Source organism: Lithobates pipiens, unplaced genomic scaffold, assembly GCF_037356315.1.
Source record: "Lithobates pipiens isolate NorthernLeopardFrog02 unplaced genomic scaffold, aLitPip1_a1.2 Scaffold_8, whole genome shotgun sequence".
Classification (NCBI taxonomy): Eukaryota; Metazoa; Chordata; class Amphibia; order Anura; family Ranidae; genus Lithobates; species Lithobates pipiens.
The window spans coordinates 105055959-105074743 of NW_027507903.1; positions in this window are offsets into that span (position 1 = coordinate 105055959).

The window sequence follows — 18785 nt, forward strand, 5'->3', positions numbered from 1 at the left end:
GCCTGGGATGAACCCCACTTGATCCTTATGAACAAATCGGTTAATGAAGGAAGCTAGACGATTTGCAAGGAGTTTGGTAAGGATTTTTAAGTCGCTATTGATGAGGGAGATGGGTCTATAATTACTGACTTCTTCCGGGTTTTTATACGGTTTCGGTATTACTGCAATGTAGGCTGTGTTTAGGGGAAGATCAAATGGGGTTCCCTGTGTCTTTGCGTTTAAAATGTTTTGTCAAATGTGGAGTCAGGGTGGTGGTAAATGTCTTGTAATAGGGATTAGGGAGATCATCGGGGCCTGGAGCAGAACCTGATTTGAGGTTCTTAATTACTTCCTGTACCTCTTCTTCTGAGAAGGGGGCCTCCAGCATATTATTTTTTATTTTTTATGTATTTTATGTTATTTTAAGTTATTTCCCTATCCATATTTGCTTGCAGAGCACTTGCCATGCTCTTAACAACATTTTTCTGCCATTTGTAGCCCTCTAGCCCTTTCCATTACTTTTTTAGAGCCATTTGAGTCCTAAAAAGTTCAGGTCCCCATTGACTTCAATGGGGTTCGGGGTCAAGTTCGGGTCCCGAACTCAAACTTTTTTGCGAAGTTCAGTCGAACCCGTCGAACCCGAACATCCAGGTGTCCGTTCAACCCTAAACTTAAATGATTTTAGCAAATGGCTGCAATATAATAAAGAGTGAAAAATGTAAGGGGGTCTGAACACTTTCCGTCCCCACTGTATGTATGGGTAGCTTTAGATGATCTCCTCTATGCCCCAGGATCTGATAATCTGGCAAGCAAAATGGCCACTGTATCCAGGTCATGCTTTAGTCTGTCTGCTTCCACCCACCATGGCTTTTATTGGCCAGTAAATCTGCCTGTCCAGTTTATGGGCTGATAAAGAAGGCACAAAGGCCAAAGGGAGGCAGGACAGAGTTGCAACCAAGAAGCTATGATGTTTAAGTTTTATTGAAAGCATCAAAGGTCAACCATGATTGCAAGCATGGCACCCAGATTTGCCTTCTGTATGATTCAGGAGCCATTTTAGCAAGTAAGAACCCCTTTAGGCTATCTTAAAAAATACTTTCAGTGCGAGTTTAAGATAATCCAAAAGACCTGGCGCTGGTCAAAATTATTTTAGCGGTGTATTTAGGGTCATTGTCTTGTTGGAAGGTCAACCTTCGGCCCAGTCTGAGGTCCTGAGCACTCTTGAGAAGGTTTTTGTCCAGGATATCCCTGTACTTGGCCGCATTCATCTTTACCTCAATTGCAACCAGTCAACCTGTCCCTGCAGCTGAAAAACACCCCCACAGTATGATGCTGCCACCACCATGCTTCACTGTTGGGACTGTATTGGACAGGTGATGAGAAGTGCCTGGTTTTCTCCACACATACTGCTTAGAATTAAGGTAACTAAAGTTCTATCTTGGTCTTATCAGACCAGAGAATCTAATTTCTCAACATCTTGAAGTCCTTCAGGTGTTTTTTTTTTTTTTGCAAACTCCATGCTGGCTTTCATGTGTCTTGCACTGAGGAAAGGCTTCCGTCGGGCCACTCTGACATAAATCCCCGACTGTGGGAGGGCTGCAGTGATGGTTGACTTTCTACAACTTTCTCCCATCTCCCGACTGCATCTCTGGAGCTCAGCCACAGTGATCTTTGGGTTCTTCTTTATCTCTCTCACCATGGCTCTTCTATCCCGATAGCTCAGTTTGGCCGGACGGCCAGCTCTAGGAAGGGTTCTGGTCGCCCCAAACGTCTTCCATTTAAGGATTATGGAGGCCACTCTTAGGAACCTTAAGTGCAGCAGAATTTTTTTTAACCTTGGCCAGATCTGTGCCTTGCCACAATTCTGTCTCTGAGCTCTTTAGGAAATTCCTTTGACCTCATGATTCTCTTGTATGTACCTGTTCTGTGAAACTGGATTGCATTGAGCGGCCCTGATCCTCCTCTTCTTGGGTCCCTTTCCGGAGTGCCTGACTTCTCCTCTCTGGCCAGTGGCCCCATAGAAATCCACTTTCTATAGGGACAGTCCCGAGCCTTACTGTCTTCCTCTATAGACAGACATCGGGGTTCCGCCCTGCCTCCCATGCTCCCTCTTCACACTAGCTTTTATTGACAGCAGCAAGAACCAATGGCTCCCACTACCTCAAGGAGCCAGTCAGACCAGAAATTGAGGGGAGATAAGAGCTGTATAAGTGCACAGCATTGGATCGAATGAGGTTCAAATGAGGGCTCAGGTAAGTAAAAGTGTGGGGGGGGGGGGTGAAGGGGGATGCTGATGCCTAAACATTTTTTACTTTGATGCAAGGAATCCATTACCTGCTTAAGAACTGCCCCGCATATATATACTGCAGAGCAGCCCTTTAGTGCAAAATCACGTACCTGTACGTTATTTTCTTCTTCTGAGTCGGGGGCGCACGTGCGCGCTCCCGGCGACCTGCTCCCGCTGTGATTGGACACAGCGGATCCAATCAGGGGGTCCAGCAGACCTGATATCTGCCAGGAGCCGCCAATCATTCCCGAGGCAGGCAGATAGTCGGTCTTGCATGTGAACAAGAAAGATCATCATTCTATGCTAGGAGAAAACAGAGATCTTGTGTTTCTGCTAAGCAGGAACACAGATCTCTGTCTTCTTACTGTACAAGCACCCCCTAGGGACACTTTTAACCCTTTTATTTCACTGATGTTAAGCCCTTCCCTGCCATTAGTACAATGACAGTGCATATTTTTTAGCACTGATCACTGTATTAGTGTCACTGGTCCCTAAAAAACTGTCAAATATGTCTAATTTGTCCACTGCAACATTGCAGTCGCTGATCACCACTACTACTATTAAGAAAAAAAGTCAATAGGACCAGAGGGTTAGAGATGTGATGTCAGAGTGTTGGGGGAGGAGCCTGATGCGGCAGCCGTGAGGGCTGAGAGAGCCCGACGTCCACGGAGTTGGAGGAACCGGATGGACACAGCGTGGAGGCCCTCCATTAGGACGATCTGTCCCCCCCCACACAGAGATGGCAGCGACCGCTATGAAGAGCGGCGGTGGCTGGTGAGAAGCAGCTCCCATACGCCAGACGGGAGAAGTGAGCAGGGTGCGTCTGAAGTGGTGCTTGGTTGGGGCTGGTGAGAGCAGCCCTCCCCCCTCCTCTTGGACGAGGGAATCTGAAGTGGACTCAGATACAGCAAGAGACTAGCGGTGGCTGGTGAGAGCAGCCCCCCCCCCGCCGGGGGTGACAAGAAGGAAGGAAGCCGACGGGATAGCAGGTGAATACGGTTCCTTATACCCAGCTGCAAGATCTGATGTATATCTAACCCTCTCCTCCTCTTTGCCTTCTCTACCCCCTCCTCCCTGGACTCCACTCTGTCTGTTTGCTTGATGGCTAACCCACAAGATGCTTAAGAGTGCTTAAGAGTGAGACAGAACAAGCTGCTATAATATATACAATGAAGGTTAAATGCTTTTTTGAGATATTATCATATGCAGAGACAATGTTTACACAAACGTTTGAACAGTGAATGCATAGATACGAGTGAACAGGGCTGTAGAACCTGTGAGAGGAAGAAGGGACTGCTATTTAATTGACTCCAAAGTATCAGGTTGAGCCACAATGAGCGAATGAAGGATTAACGATGGAAGGCTGGAAAGGGCCCCCCTGGTGCATCATCTACTAACGGATAGTAAAAGTCTCAAAAAAAGGGGAGACGGCTTAGAGAAACAATCTATATGAGATATATACCAGGTCTGAACACATATGTGGACGATTCGTGTGTGATCATATATGTTTATTGCACCCGCACAGTATAGAGCCACTGACTGTTGAAGGGAGGTTTATGCTTCTTCCTTTTTCTTTTACAAACAAACGTACACAAGGAAGGGAGAAGGGGAGGGAGGAGTATACTACAAACCCCAGAGGAACAAGTACTCGGGAAGAGGGGTAAGCTCGAGGGGGTGTGAGCTTAAAATAAATAATGAAAGGTCAATCCCAAAAAACAACAGAACCCCTAGAGAGAGCTTAAATTCGAGTACAAACGCAAGCTCAATCCAGAAATATTTAACAACTAAAGAAGGGAACATCAGAAGCCCTAGTATGGAAAAAAAAACAGCCAAGTCAGCTAAAGGCGCAAGAAAAGAGGCAGCTAAGTTAAAGGGGACTCAAGGAGAGAAGATGCAGGAGAACATGGGAACAGATATGGAGAGTACAGAGGGGGAAGACCTGAGAAATGAATCCCTAATGCCCACTAAATCGGACATGTTAGCAATGTTTGAGAGAATAGAAAATCTAATTCAAAGCGAGGTCTCCAACGTACGAATGGATTTGGGACACTTGTTAAAGAGGGTAGAAGAGGTGGAAGAGAAAACGGAGAGACAAACACTGGAGATAGCTGGGCTAAAATTACAAATGAAGGAGCTGCAAAGGCAACAGAGAGAATGTCACTATAAAATGGAAGCGCAAGAAAACCAAAATAGGCGCCAAAACCTAAGGATAAGGGCTATACCAGAGCAAAACTGAGAAAATCTGGAGGAAAAGATGAAGAAGATATTTAATCCCCTACTAGAGAGAGGAGAAGCGGAAAAGATAAAAATCGATAGAGTACACAGAGTGAGGAGACCACCAGGGATAAAAGAGGATACGCCATGGGATATACTTATCAAATTTCATGAGTACTCAGATAAAGAAAAGATATGGAATAAACTAAGGAAGGGGCCCCCTCTACAGTACGAACAAAAGACTATACAAGTGTATGCGGACTTATCGGCAGAAACCCTAATAAGAAGAAGAAAGCTCAAACCTTTGTTGGATCAATTAAAGTGGTTGTATACTCGATTTTTTAACTTTTACCTACAGGAAAGCCTATAATAAGGCGTACCTGTAGGTAAAAAAATATCTCCTAAACCTGTACGGTTTAGGAGATATTCCCCTCGTTATGCGCCGCTGACTGCAGCGGCGCATGCGCACAAGGGGATTCTCAGCCTGAAAATCCGACAGTGGCCGGCCGGCCAGAATGAAATCTCCCGTGCGCATGCTCGGGAGTGACGATATCGCGGCTCCGGCCACTCACAGCGCCGGAGCCGCGATACCCGGAAGAAACACCGAGGGAGCATGTCAGCTCCCTCGGCGTGGATCGGGCCAGATGTCGGGGCCTCGTTCTAAGGTAAGTATTTCATAATGCGCTAATATGCGGTGCATACTAGCTCATTATGCCTTTTGCTTTGCAGGTTTAAAAAATAAAAAATAAAATGTGCGGGTTTACTACTGCTTTAAGAGAACTAAACATTAGATATAGCTGGGGGTTCCCCGCAGCATTGATAATACATAAGGAGGGGAAGACAGTAAGGTTGAGATTTATAGAAGAAGTACAGGACTTTTGCAAAAATGTACAGATCCCAACTCCAAAAGTGTATGAAGGGCTAATAGGAGAGGAGCTGCCGGGGGGAGGAGAGGGATGGCGGAGGGTGCAGGGGGGCGGGGGGAGGGGAGGGAAGAAGTATCATAAAGACCACTCTAAAGTTATAGAAACATATTGAATATGGTGGAAGTTTTTCTCTGCGGGGGGGGGGGGGGGGGGTTGGGGGGGGCTAGGGAAGGGTCTTTTTAGGAGGGCCCATTCCGCCCGCCCCGTCCCGGGATCTTAGGACCCGGGGGAGGGGGGTGGACATGGGACGCCGGGTTGGGGTCTCCACCTCAAGGGAGGAGGTACAGACACCAGGATGGGGATATATCCAGGTTGGAGGCACGAGGTTCAGAGGTGGACCATGGGGGGGGGGGGGGGTTGAGGGTGAGGGGGAGGGAGGGAGGAGTATAACCTATAGCTCAAGACCTCATGTAAAAAGGGCATTATCCGGGGACTAGTATGATAACGGTAAATTGTGTGTCGTATAACGTGAGAGGCTTGAATGTAGCAAACAAATGGTTTAAGATATTAAGAGAACTGGAGCAACTTAATGCAGAGGTGGTATTCTTGCAGGAAACGCATTTAACCTATGAAAGCAAAATAAGATTGTATTCCCCAAGGTACCCGACCTGGTTCTATGGTGATGCAGTTTCAAGTAGAACAGGGGGGGTAGTGGTGGGGCTAGGCCGGGATATACAATTTAAGGTAGAGGGCAGGATGGGGGATCCGGAAGGGAGGTTCCTGTTTCTTAAAGGAAAATTATGGGGAATAAAATTTACCCTAGCAAATATATATAGCCCAAATAAGAATCCAATAACTTATCTGAGAAAGATATTTGGAAAACTCTGATTGTGGCAGGAGACCTGAATTTTCCGATGAATCCGACACTGGATAGTTCAGACCATGCACAGGAGATGGGGAACGTACAGCGGAATGTAATTAAACAATGGATGGCTTAGTTACAATTGATAGATGTGTGGAGAATGCAGCATCCGAAGAAACGAGATTATACGTTCTACTCCCCTGTGCATGGGACGTACACCAGGATAGATTACTGGTTGGTGGAACATCAGTTATTGGAGGAAGTGGTAGATACGGACATTGGAATCAGGACCCTATCAGACCACGCACCCATAAACATAAGAATCAATATTCCAGAGGTGAAGAAACCCCCGTTTACCTGGAAACTTAACAAAGAATTATTAGATGTAGAAGGAGAGGAAATAATAAGAAAGGAGTTGGATTTTTTTTTACCTCAAACGGGAAGGAAGAGATGGCGGAGAATATACTATGGGAGGCTCATAAGGCTTACATAAGAGGAATATATATATCCCTTGGGGCAAGGAGAAAAAGAGAAAGGAATAATAAGGTAAAGGAATTAAGAGAAGAAATCAGAAGATTAGAATTACAACATAAAATAGAGAAACAGAATGGACAAGGACAGATACAGGCGATACAACGGAATCTAGCTATTAAAAAATTAGAGCTAGAGGAAATAATGGAGCAAGAAGCAAGGAGAGAATATCATAAGATAGCAAAAGAGCGATATATGTGGGGTAATAAGAACGGTAAGAGCTTAGCCAGGATATTGAGGAAAAAGAGAACAAGAAATTTCATTGAGAAAATATTAGATAAAAACAGTGAGACTAAGTATAAGACTAAAGATATAGCGGAGGTATTCAGGGAATATTATGAACAATTATATTGGGTTAAAAAAAAGGAGACAGAACAACAAGAGAACATGAGAAGGGGAAAAATTTAAGAATATATAAAAAATGCCAAGGTCCCTAGATTATCACAGGAAATAGCACAGGATCTGGAGACCCCTATAACAGTATCTGAAGTAAATCAGGCAATAAAAGAAACAACAGAAGGGAAAAGCCCAGGCCCGGATGGCTATATAATAGAATACTATAAGAAATTTGGGGAAATTTTGTCACCTAGGTTATGTGCATATTTTAATGGCCTAGGTATAAAACATGGTTTGGGTAAGGAAGCCTCTCTAGCAATTATTTCCACAATATTGAAAGAAGGGAGTGAGGGTATGATATGTTCAAACTATAGACCAATCTCATTGTTAAATACCGACATAAAATTATTTGCAAAAATATTAGCTACTAGAATGAAAAAATTAGTCCCTAACTTGGTCCACCCAGACCAAGTGGGGTTTGTGGGGGGCAGAGAGGGAAGGGATAATGGAGTGAGAACATTATTACTTCTCCAGAAAGCCCAAGAGAGTAGAATCCCCAGTCTACTCCTGTCAATAGATGCAGAAAAAGCATTCGACCGAGTAGACTGGGGATTCATGATGGGCACGTTGAAAGAAATGGGATTTGGTACCCGAATCCTGAGCTGGATAAAGACACCTTATGAGTGCCCAATGGCAGCGGTAATGGAAAAAGGTAAATTGTCTGAACCCTTTAGAATGTACAATGGGACTAGACAAGGCTGCCCACTGTCACCCATACTGTTCGTGTTGACTTTAGAACCACTGTTGGAGACAGTTAGAAAAAACTCTGATATAGGAGGAATTGAGCTTGGGGAAGAGGTATATAAGGTAGCCGCATTTGCGGACGATGTCCTATTTTATGTGACGAAACCTAGAATCTCCATGCCAAACTTGGTAAAGAGTATCGAGCAGTACGGAGATTTATCAAACTTTAAAATAAACTAAAAAAAAACTGAGGTTTTAAATGTCAACACGAGCAGTGGGGAAGAACAGGATATCAAGGGTGAATTCCCCTTCCTATGGAAGAGGGAAATTAAATATCTAGGTATAAAGTTGGCAGCCTCTTTTAAGAAAATCTATGAGATAAACTATATCCCTCTACTGGATGAAGTAAGAGAAGATACGAAAAAAATAATGATGAAACCATTGTCCTGGTTTGGCTGGATAAATGCCCTTAAGATGATCATACAACCAAAAATTCTATACAAGCTACAGATGTTACCGATATATATCCCTCCTGTTTATTTTAATATTATTAAACATTTAATAACCAAGCTCATTTGGAAAAATAAGAAGCCTAGAATAGCCTTAAAGGTATTACAATTGGGGAAAGAGGGGAGGTCTAAAAGTATCGGATTTTAAGAAATATTATGAATCTATAGTATTAACACGGGTGGTGGAGTGGACAAAATTAGATAGTGAAAGAAGATGGGTGGCAATAGAACACAGCTCTGCAGAGACACGATTAGGAAAGGAAATTTGGATACCCCCAAAACACAGATCACTCGGACCAACAACACTTGCACTCACAAAAAATGTTTTTAGAATATGGGATGGAATTCACAAACATAATAAGTGGAAATACAATTCCCCATTAATGGCATTAAAAGAAAACAACTTTTCCTGACAGACTCCATGGCAGCCTACGTGTGGGTTTAGTCCCGCCTCCATTACCCTATAGGACGATACTCCCATAAATCTTTGCTCCCTGCCAGAGGCCGTGTTCTTTTTTTGTCCTCCTCCATAGGACCTAACATGTGTCTTTTTACCCTGAAGACTTGCATTTTTTTCTGCGATACGGACCGGCCGTGCGACTTGGAGTCGCAAATTTCCAATAAGCTCTAGCTACTAGCGGAGTATGGAAAAGGGGCATATGGAAGAGGCGCTGAAGAGGTGTATGCCTGGTCACTGACAGGTGAAGCCGTGTGATTAGTCGTGAGCCTAGCTACTAGCAGGTGACTTTCGCCCCCCCTCCTCCCAGAAGTCCGGCATGTGTGGGGACCTACCTCGGCTGGTGTCTGTCTACAGGAGTGGTGAGCTGTTTCTTTTCCATGGCAGCCTTTATGTGTCATTTCTGTATGTTTTTTCCTCTTGTGCAGTGCCCCTTTCGATTCCCCATACAGCGCCGTGCGGTGTATCTGGCTTGCTGGGCGGCTGGTTTCCGTGCGTTCCAGCCGCCCAGTTACTTCCTCGTTCGCCGCTCAGTCGTTCTGCGCATGCACGAGACCGGCGCGAGGACGAGGCTTGGTTCGCGCATGCGCGATGCGGGCTTCGCGCATGCGCACTAGCTTTTTCATGACGAAAATCATGACGTCATTAAGGCGGCAATTTTAAAAACGGAAAACAGCTTGCAGTGTTTCTGGGATGTTTGTGAAGCCTGCAGCACCATTCCTAAGCCCTGGTTCTTCAGTATTAGGTATGTTTCTTTGATAGGATCAGTTTTTTCTCTGCCTCCTTAGCTGTTTTCTGTATTTAAATTAGGCTGTTTTTTCTCCAGCCCTGATGGATCCTTTGGATGCCTCACCGCCTGCTAGTGGCCAGCCCTCTCGGAGAATGTACTTTTTTGGGGTTACCTGCCGGGGGGGGGGGAGCAGTGGAACATTAGGGAATGTTCCACTAACACTGCTGGTTTTTTCTACCTTTTCAGCCCTTCTAGGTCTACTCAACGACGTAGTTCTCACCGAGGAAGTGACTCGTCTAAGTCCCACCGCCGGCATTCCTCTTCCAGATCCAGACGATATGATTCTCCTGCGAGAACCAGTCTCCGTAGCCGGGAATCTTCCCGCCCTTCAACAGCTTGCCCAAGTCACGTAGCTGAAGGTGTATGCTGGGGGTGCAAGACGCAGGTTCCTGCTGACAAGTCCCTTTGTGATGCCTGTTATATTAAAGCGACAGGTGAAAGGAGTGACTCTGACCAACAGCTAAAGTCTATGGTGGAAAGATTGGTTAAAGACAGTCTTAAGAAATTTGAAGCCCCCCAGAGTCTCCAAGGTCTCCGGGGAGGGATGCTTAGGCCCAGGACACATGGGATTCCTCGTTGCCTAGCCACCCGTCTGCTGTCCTCTCAGAGAGTGAGTCTGAGGAAGAAGAGTCTGGTTCAGGTTTTGACTTTGCCCTGCTCCCTCCCTTGGTCAAAGCCATTAAGGAAACACTGAACTGGGAAGAGCCGGTAGTGGCCCCGGCAAAACAAAGAAAGTTTTTTAAGCAATTAAAGAAAGAGCGTATTAACTTCCCTTTCCTCTCAGAACTGGGAGAAGTGATCTCGGATGAGTGGAGTAAGGTAGAGAAAAAGAATTCTCTTCTATCTAAGATTCAGAGACTTTACCCTTTTAAGGAGGAAGAAGTTAAAAACTTGGAATCTTCCCCTCTAGTGGACGCAGCGGTAATGCGATTGGTCAGACATGTGACCCTTCCTCTTGAGGACACAGTCTCTTTCAAGGACGCTCTGGATAGGAGAATTGATTCTGACCTTAAGAGGATCTATCTTACGGCTGGCATGGCCTGTAAGCCGGCCCTGGCCTTAGCGGTTCTGTCTAGAGCAATGGAAGTTTGGTCCGATAGTGTTGATGAAACACTCAGGAATGTTTCTGAAGATTTGGCCAAGAGTTCTCCCATTCAGGAACTGAGACTGGCTTCAGCCTTCTTAGGAGAGGCCTCAATCGACATTATCCGCCTGGTGGCTCGAGTTATGCTCTCATCTGTAACTGCCAAGCGTGCCCTATGGCTCCGTCCTTGGCTAGCCGATCCCGCTTCTAAGCAGGTTTGGTGCCGTATTCCTTTTGATGGTTCTTCCCTTTTCGGCAATAAGCTGGATAGTGCTATAACTCGAGCCACTGGGGGTAAGTCCGGGTTTCTCCCCCAGGATAGACGCCTGCAGAATCAAAGAAGATCGTTCCCTAGGAAGCAGGGTCAAGATCGTGCCAGGGAGGCACGCACTTACAGGCCTGGACGGGAATTTTCCAGATCTTGGAGGTCCAGACAGACATCTCTCAAAAAATCTGCAAAGGGCAGTTCGATGGGGGAAAATTAGCCTGCTAAGTCCTTTTGAGATCGAGCCCGTCCAGGCGGTCCGGGTAGAAGCACGTTTGTTCCACTTTCGGCACGTTTGGGCGGCCTTGATCCAGGACTTTTGGACCGTCAAGACGGTTTCCTCCGGGCACACGTGGGCGTCCAGCAGTGTCCCCAAACTCAAGTGTGTTCCCACATCCATTCCAAAGTCAGAAGAAAAAAGACAAATTCTTCTAACTTATGTAAAATCTTTGTTGGATCAAGGCGCCGCTATTGCTGTTCCAGATGTCCAGCGCGGCATGGGAATGTATTCTCCTCTTTTCCTGGTCCAGAAGAAGAACGGTACATGGAGACCCGTAATAGACTTGATGCGTCTAAATCGCTTCATAAGAAAGGAAAAATTCAAAATGGAAACGCTGTCCACGATTCAACAATCAGTGCAGCCAGGGGACTGGCTTGTCTCAATAGACCTCAAAGACGCCTATTTTCACGTCCCGGTGGCCACAGAGTTCCAGCAGTTTCTTCGTTTTTCCATTGGCCAGCTTCATTTACAGTTTACTTGCCTTCCTTTCGGTCTGTCAACCTCCCCTCGCACTTTCTCGAAGGTCCTTCTAGCAGTCGTAGCATTGTTGAGAGTCAGAAAAATCCGGATTCATCATTATCTGGACGATTTGCTTCTTCTCGCTCAGCACAAGGATTGTCTCTTGAATCACAGGGATCAAGTCATCGCAACCCTCAAGGAATTCGGTTGGCTCCTGAATTTAGAGAAAAGCCAGTTGGTTCCTACACAGTCTCTCGTGTTCCTCGGCGCCCTGTTCAATACGGCAAAAGGTACCATCTCTCTGCCCGAGGAGAAGATTGCAGTAGTACGGGACAGGATCCACCTGGCCCTCTCCTCATCTCGTCTCAGTGCTCTTCACTGCCTAAAGATCATAGGCACCATGGTGTCTACTATAGCGATGGTGAAGTGGGCACAATGGAGGATGCGCCCCTTTCAAATGGGGTTTCTTCGTCAATGGTCGGGAGAAAAGGCCCAGTCCATCGAGGTTACTCAAACCATGAAAGGTTCCCTCTTCTGGTGGCTTCGTCGGGAGAACCTATTGAATTGTCACTCTCTTCTGCCAATCAAATGGATCTCAATAACGTCAGATGCCAGCAACAAGGGCTGGGGGGCACATTGTCTTTCGGAAGTGGCTCAGGGCATTTGGGACTTTCCCTCTCGGGGAATAGTGTCAAATGTGTTGGAACTACGAGCAGCCTTCCTAGCGCTGTTGGCGTTTCCACATCTGATAGTGGGTGCATCCGTAGTCCTCAGGCTGGACAATACGACTGCGGTCGCATACGTAAGGAAGCAAGGGGGCACCAGAAGTCGGTGTCTGCTGAAGGAAGTGGATCCAATAATGCGTTGGGCCCAGAGGAACCTGGCCAACCTAACAGCAGCCTATGTGCCTGGAGTCCTCAATGTCCAAGCGGATTTTCTATTACGAGTCCACTTGGACAACAACGAGTGGACCCTTCACGAAGATGTGTTTCAGTGGGTTCTATCCCTGGGGATGTCTCCAGAAGTGGATCTATTCGCCTCTCGTTTCAACAGGAAGCTAACGAGGTTCTATTCAAGGTTCAAGGATCCGCAGGCCTACGGGATAGATGCCCTAACAGAGCAGTGGCGGTTCCACAAGGCATACGCCTTCCCTCCAACTCCAATTACCTGCCAGTTCCTGAAGAGACTCAGATGGGAAGGAGTAGAAGTATTGGCAATAATTCCGTATTGGCCCAACAGACCCTGGTTTCCTCTCCTATCCCTCCTCAGCTTTCGGGACCCAGTTCCTCTTCCATCCAGACGGGACCTGCTCTCCCAAGGGTCGGTTCTCCATCCATGTCCGGCTCACCTTCGGTTGAAGGTCTGGTTCTTGAGAGGGGAAGGCTGGAAGCACTAGGGTGTCCTAAGGAAGCCATTTCCACCCTCTTAAGTGCGAGGAGAAGAAGCACTAATAAGGTGTATGAACGGATCTGGGCCAAATTTGTATCTTATGTGTCCTCCAGAACCAGTTCCTACATTTCACCCACAGTTCAAGATGTGTTGGGGTTCCTGCAATCAGGCTTGGACTTACCCTTGTCAGTTAGCTCCCTTCGGGTTCAAGTCTCGGCTATTTCCGCATTTACAGGGGTTCAGTGGGCCAAGCATGCCCTTATCCAGCAGTTTTTCAAGGGCGCAGTAAGATTGAGACCCCAGAAAAAACCCAGATTCCCTAAATGGGATCTGCCTCTAGTTCTGAACTTCTTTTCTCTGCTCAGTAAGGCTCTTTCCATCAGAGAACTCACCTTGAAAACCGCGTTCCTGGTGGCGGTCACCTCGGCGAAACGAGTGTCAGAGATTCAAGCTCTAGGAGTCAAGGAGCCTTTTCTAACTTTTTTTCCGGACAGAGTGGTCCTAGTTCCAATGTTGGGGTCAAACCCTAAGGTCACTTCGGTTTTTCATGAAAATCAGGCAATCTCTCTACCCTTATTCAGATCCTCGGATTCTTCGGAAATTCATCCTCTTGACGTTGGACGCTCATTAAGGCTCTACTTGGAAGCTACAGCTCCGTTTCGGCAGTCGGACTTCCTGTTCGTTCTGTTCTGTGGGAAGAACAAGGGCACTAGAGCATCAGTCAGGGCAATTGCGGCATGGATAGTTCAAGCAATCCAGTGGGCATACAGAGAAAAGAGCTTGGCTCCTCCTCAGGCGGTGACGGCGCATTCGACCAGAAGTCTTTCTACCTCATGGGCAGCTTCTCGCCATGTGGCTCCTGACGTGATATGCAGGGCGGCCTCGTGGTCTTTTATTCACACCTTTATGTCTCATTATTGTGTTGAGCCAGCGGCTCTATCCTCAGTTGACTTTGGAGTTAAAGTTTTGTCAGTTGACCGTGTCAAATAAATCTTTGTTAAGCAGCATTTTTGCCCACCCGGGTGTGTCTTGGCGAGTTATTTCCCACACGTAGGCTGCCATGGAGTCTGTCAGGAAAACGGAAAATTTATGTCAAATACTTACCGTAATTTTCCTTTCCTGATGGACTCCATGGCAGCAGGAGTTCCCTCCCAAATGGCTGGAGTAGGATAGTTACCAAACACGGCCTCTGGCAGGGAGCAAAGATTTATGGGAGTATCGTCCTATAGGGTAATGGAGGCGGGACTAAACCCACACGTAGGCTGCCATGGAGTCCATCAGGAAAGGAAAATTACGGTAAGTATTTGACATAAATTTTCCGTTATTTCCACCGGGGAAGAGCACTATGGGAGGACACTGGATTAGAAGTGAAGATATTCAATTGAAGCACATAATAAATGAGGGTAAAATGAACACGATAGGAACACTACAGGAGTATATGGATATAGATGGATGGAGGTACCTTCAGCTCAGACACTTTGTCGCATCATTGCCACAACCATTGAGAAGTGGAGAAGACCTTAACGTCTTGGAGCGGATATGTGAGGGGAAAATAATAAGAGTAAATATCTCACAGATATATAAGATGCTGGGAGAAGTGGATGAGTACCTATATATATAAAAAAAATGGGAAGAAGAAATAGGGCCACGAGGGGAGAAACAGAGTATAGAAAAAATCTTGCACCTAACACACGGGACATCGAAAAATCTTAATAAAATAGAAATGAATTACAAAAGTCTTGTTAGGTGGTATAGGACACCAGACAAGATGAGGAGATATCAGGAAGAGCAACTCGGGACGTGCTGGAGAGGGTGTGGACAGCAAGGGAGTGCGGCACATATCTGGTGGGATTGCTCAAAAATTAAAAAGTATTGGAGAGAAATACTAACTTTAATAAAAATAATAACAGGAACTCAGGTATTAGAAAACCCATGGACATGTCTCTTCCATGGTACAGACACACCAACTCAAAAGTATAAAGAAGGCCTCATAGGAAATTTAATAAACGTAAAAAAGAGCTTGATTCCAAAAAACTGGAGACAGGTGGAAGCACCAAAACTGAGGGAATGGATAGGTAAAGTAGAGGATATGTATAGAATGGAGAGATGGGAAGAGGATGAGGAGAGTGGGAAAAAGATATTTCGAAAGAAATGGGAACAATGGAAATTGTTTAAATTAACGAAGAAATATGAAGAGGTATTAGGGCTGTGGGGGGGGGGGGGGGGAGTAGGGTACATATATATGTATATTATGTTTTATATTTTTTTTGTATGGAAAAAAAAAACTTTAAATAAAGATTAAAAAAAAAAAAAGAAAAAAAGTCAATAAAAATTCCATAAAAATATCCCATAGTTTTCAGACACTATAAACCAATCAATATACGCTTATTGGAATTTTTTTTTACCAAAAATATGTAACAGAATACATATTGGCTTAAATTGATGAAGGAATTTGATTTCTTTTACATTTTATTTTTTTTATTGGATATGTTTTATAGCAGTATGTAAAAAATATTTGGTGTTTTTTTTTCAAGATTGTCTGTCTTTTCTTGTTTTATAGCAGAGGTGATCAAATACCACCAAAAGAAGGCTCTATTTTTGGGGAAAAAAGTAACACAGTGCCATATAGCAAAAAATTGCCTGGTCATGAAGGGGTAAAACCTTCCAGGGCTGAAGTGGTTAGGGTAAAAATGTTTAGGCTTTACAAAAACTTTATGTTGGAGCGTAATAGTGGCTATTGTCAGCATTTGCATGAATGAGCTTTTGATTTATTCAGTTATGGCTGAAGGACTTTTTTAATGTTTTTAACATTTTATGTCTGCATGTTGTTGCAGTTAATATTTGGGTCACTCCTTCTGTCATGTATTCTCCTTCTACCTGCTGCTTGAACCCATAGATTGTTACAAGTGCTTTCCAGCACCATTCTGGGTTGCTTTATTATAATGCATTCTGCGCCTGCCTAACTTTATTAAGGTTTTATGGACTATTTTCTGAGCATGTTTCACCTGGAGTTTGGTCTTGGCTAAGCCTTGTCTGTTCCTCAATTATATACACTGATTCAGGCAGGGATTACTCTCTGTGTGGACTCCACAAATAATGCGGTTTACAGAGTAAATAAAAATGTTTACATATAGTTTGCATATAAGTTACATATATTCATTTTGTTATAGATTATTGCAAGTGTACTTTCTTGACTGACTTTTTGGAGTAATATTTGGCAGAGGTCTAAAGCCCAGTACGATACACGATAAGACTTTCGGAAAATGATTTTCCCTTTTTTTTTTTGCATTCTAGTCTCCATATCGAAAATGAAGAGGTAACTAAAGTTCGAAAATTCTAATACGACAGAATAAAAATTTGAAAGTGATGTAATGTATTTGTATTGTAATTTCAGATGAAAACTGTACTGATTAAACAAAGATCGTACAAGAACATTTTTTTCGTGTTTGTTCCTTCCAAAAATGTCTGATGAAACGATCACACGATCGTTTCGAAAGCAATATTTTTCATATGATTTTCTGATCATGTGTATGGGCCTTTAGTTTGTTTTAATGTAGTTTTAGGCTCCATGAACATTTGCGTTTTTTTTAAGCTCCTAGAAGCTAGATAGTGCTATTATGTGTCCACGCACATTACTTTTTGAGCTTCATCGTCTAGAAGCAGAAAACAAATAGTTTTTGTAGAGATTCTTGGAGCATTTTTTCAGCAGAAACGCTCCTAAACACTACTAATAGCATTTTTTGGCCTTTTTTTTTTTCTTTTAATACAAAAATGCCAATAAAAAGCTATTGCTTCCATATGCTCCTAATATGCTACTATATAAAGCTATTACCAGCGTTTTTTATCCAGTGATTTATTTTCCAGCATTTTTTTTTTAGCTTAAAATAAATGCTATTGCGCATGGAGCCCAAGGCCTGATTTACACCTATGCGTTTTTAGTGCTTTTTTCATTTTGCAGATTTGCACTACAGAACGTGTTCCATAGGAAACCATGTGCAGCACTAACCCCCCGAAGGAGCTGCTGGTTTTATTGGGCTTACCGTTACCTTCTTGACCTCATGTGCATCTAGGGGTTTCCCGAGGTAGATGGCCCAAAGAATTGCAGAAACTGACACTGGATCCGCTTTTTGGGATATTTATTTGAAAAGGTAGACAAAACAGTCTCTCAATGAAGGGTAGAGGGTTTAGGTAAGAAGCTCAGGTACTCTTGGAACTGCAAAAGATAGAAAGTCTCTCACTATATAAATCCAGAGAATCACCGTTCACAACTGGATTCTCACAGCTACCGGATAGACCTCCTCTCACTAGGCCTAGCAGCCGATAGAGTGTTTAAGTAGAACAAAGTCTCTGCCACAGACTTGAATATAGAACACTTGAACAAAGTCTCTGCCACAGACTTGAATGTAGAACACTTGTGAATAAAGTCTCTGCCACAGACTTGAATGTAACTGAGGGACATAGGTCAATTTAGAGAGCTATCATACGGTACCAGTATCTCGCAGCCAGGCCGGTGATACCGTATGAGTGTAGATCTTTTAGTGTTCTTCAACTGAGCCTCCAGGCTCCTTCTGAGAAGCCAGCCTTATGCATGGCCTTCTCCTGAAGAATCCTCCCCTGGGTGCTTCTCCAGTTGCTGGGCCTCTCCGCAGATGAGACGGCACCGGACCACCTTTGAATCCTCCCCTCAGTTACTTTGCCTTGGGCTATCCAGCCCCGAGACTCAAAATTGGGTGGATCTGCACCCCAGGCCATGAGGGCCATGGGGGCCGCTAAGGAGGACCGGGACCAAACAGACAGAAAGATCTTCTGGACCGGAACCCAGAAGCACGGGATCTCAGTACCTTAAATACCCTTTACCAGAATGCACAGCAGGATGACACACCCACTGGGCTGGTTCCGAGAAAGAATGGCACGCAATACGCCTAGCTAAACTGCATTCTCACATTTGCCAGCAGTGACAGCAACACCTGTGGTCAAGGAGAACCCAGTGCAATCAAGCTAGACTGGTACTGAAATCATAATTTGACATAATCAACCCTAAAACCCAACTGTGATATTAGGAATATTAAATTGAAAAAAACACATAGCGCGTGCCCTTCAGGAGCCGATGCTACACATGTTAAATGGACTGTAGTGCAAATCTGCAAAATACAAAACGCTAAAAATCCATAGATGTGAATTAGGCCTTAATGTGTTTTAGTGGCAAGAGTAGAGTCTACATTTCTGCTTTGGTAAAATAAAAAATGTCTATTTTGTTATTAATATTTGTTTCCTTTTTGATTATTTTTTTTTCTTGGTATTCATTATGTGATGACAATACCCTCAACCATTGTTTCTTTGATTATTTCCATTATATTCATTTAATTTTGAAATCGGGGTTATGCTGTTATAACATTTCCTTTTGTTAAAGGTGATGGAGTATAACGAGTCATATATACTTCCCTTATGTTTGAATTGGAACTCAACCAGGTAAAGCGTGACCATACACTGACAGAAATTTGGGTAGTTCAATAGGGACAGGCCAAATTTTGATCATTGCTTGGCCATCCTTGTTCAACAGAAGTCGATAGTTCGATCAACTTCCGTTGAAGGAACATGCTGGAAAACATTTGTCGATCAGGGATTCCTTCATCTACCACTAGCTGGCCATTCCCCCCGCCTTTTTTACTTTTGGCACTTTTTTGGGGGGGGTGGGCTGGTACCTGATTTGGACAACCAGGTGGTGGCTGCAGA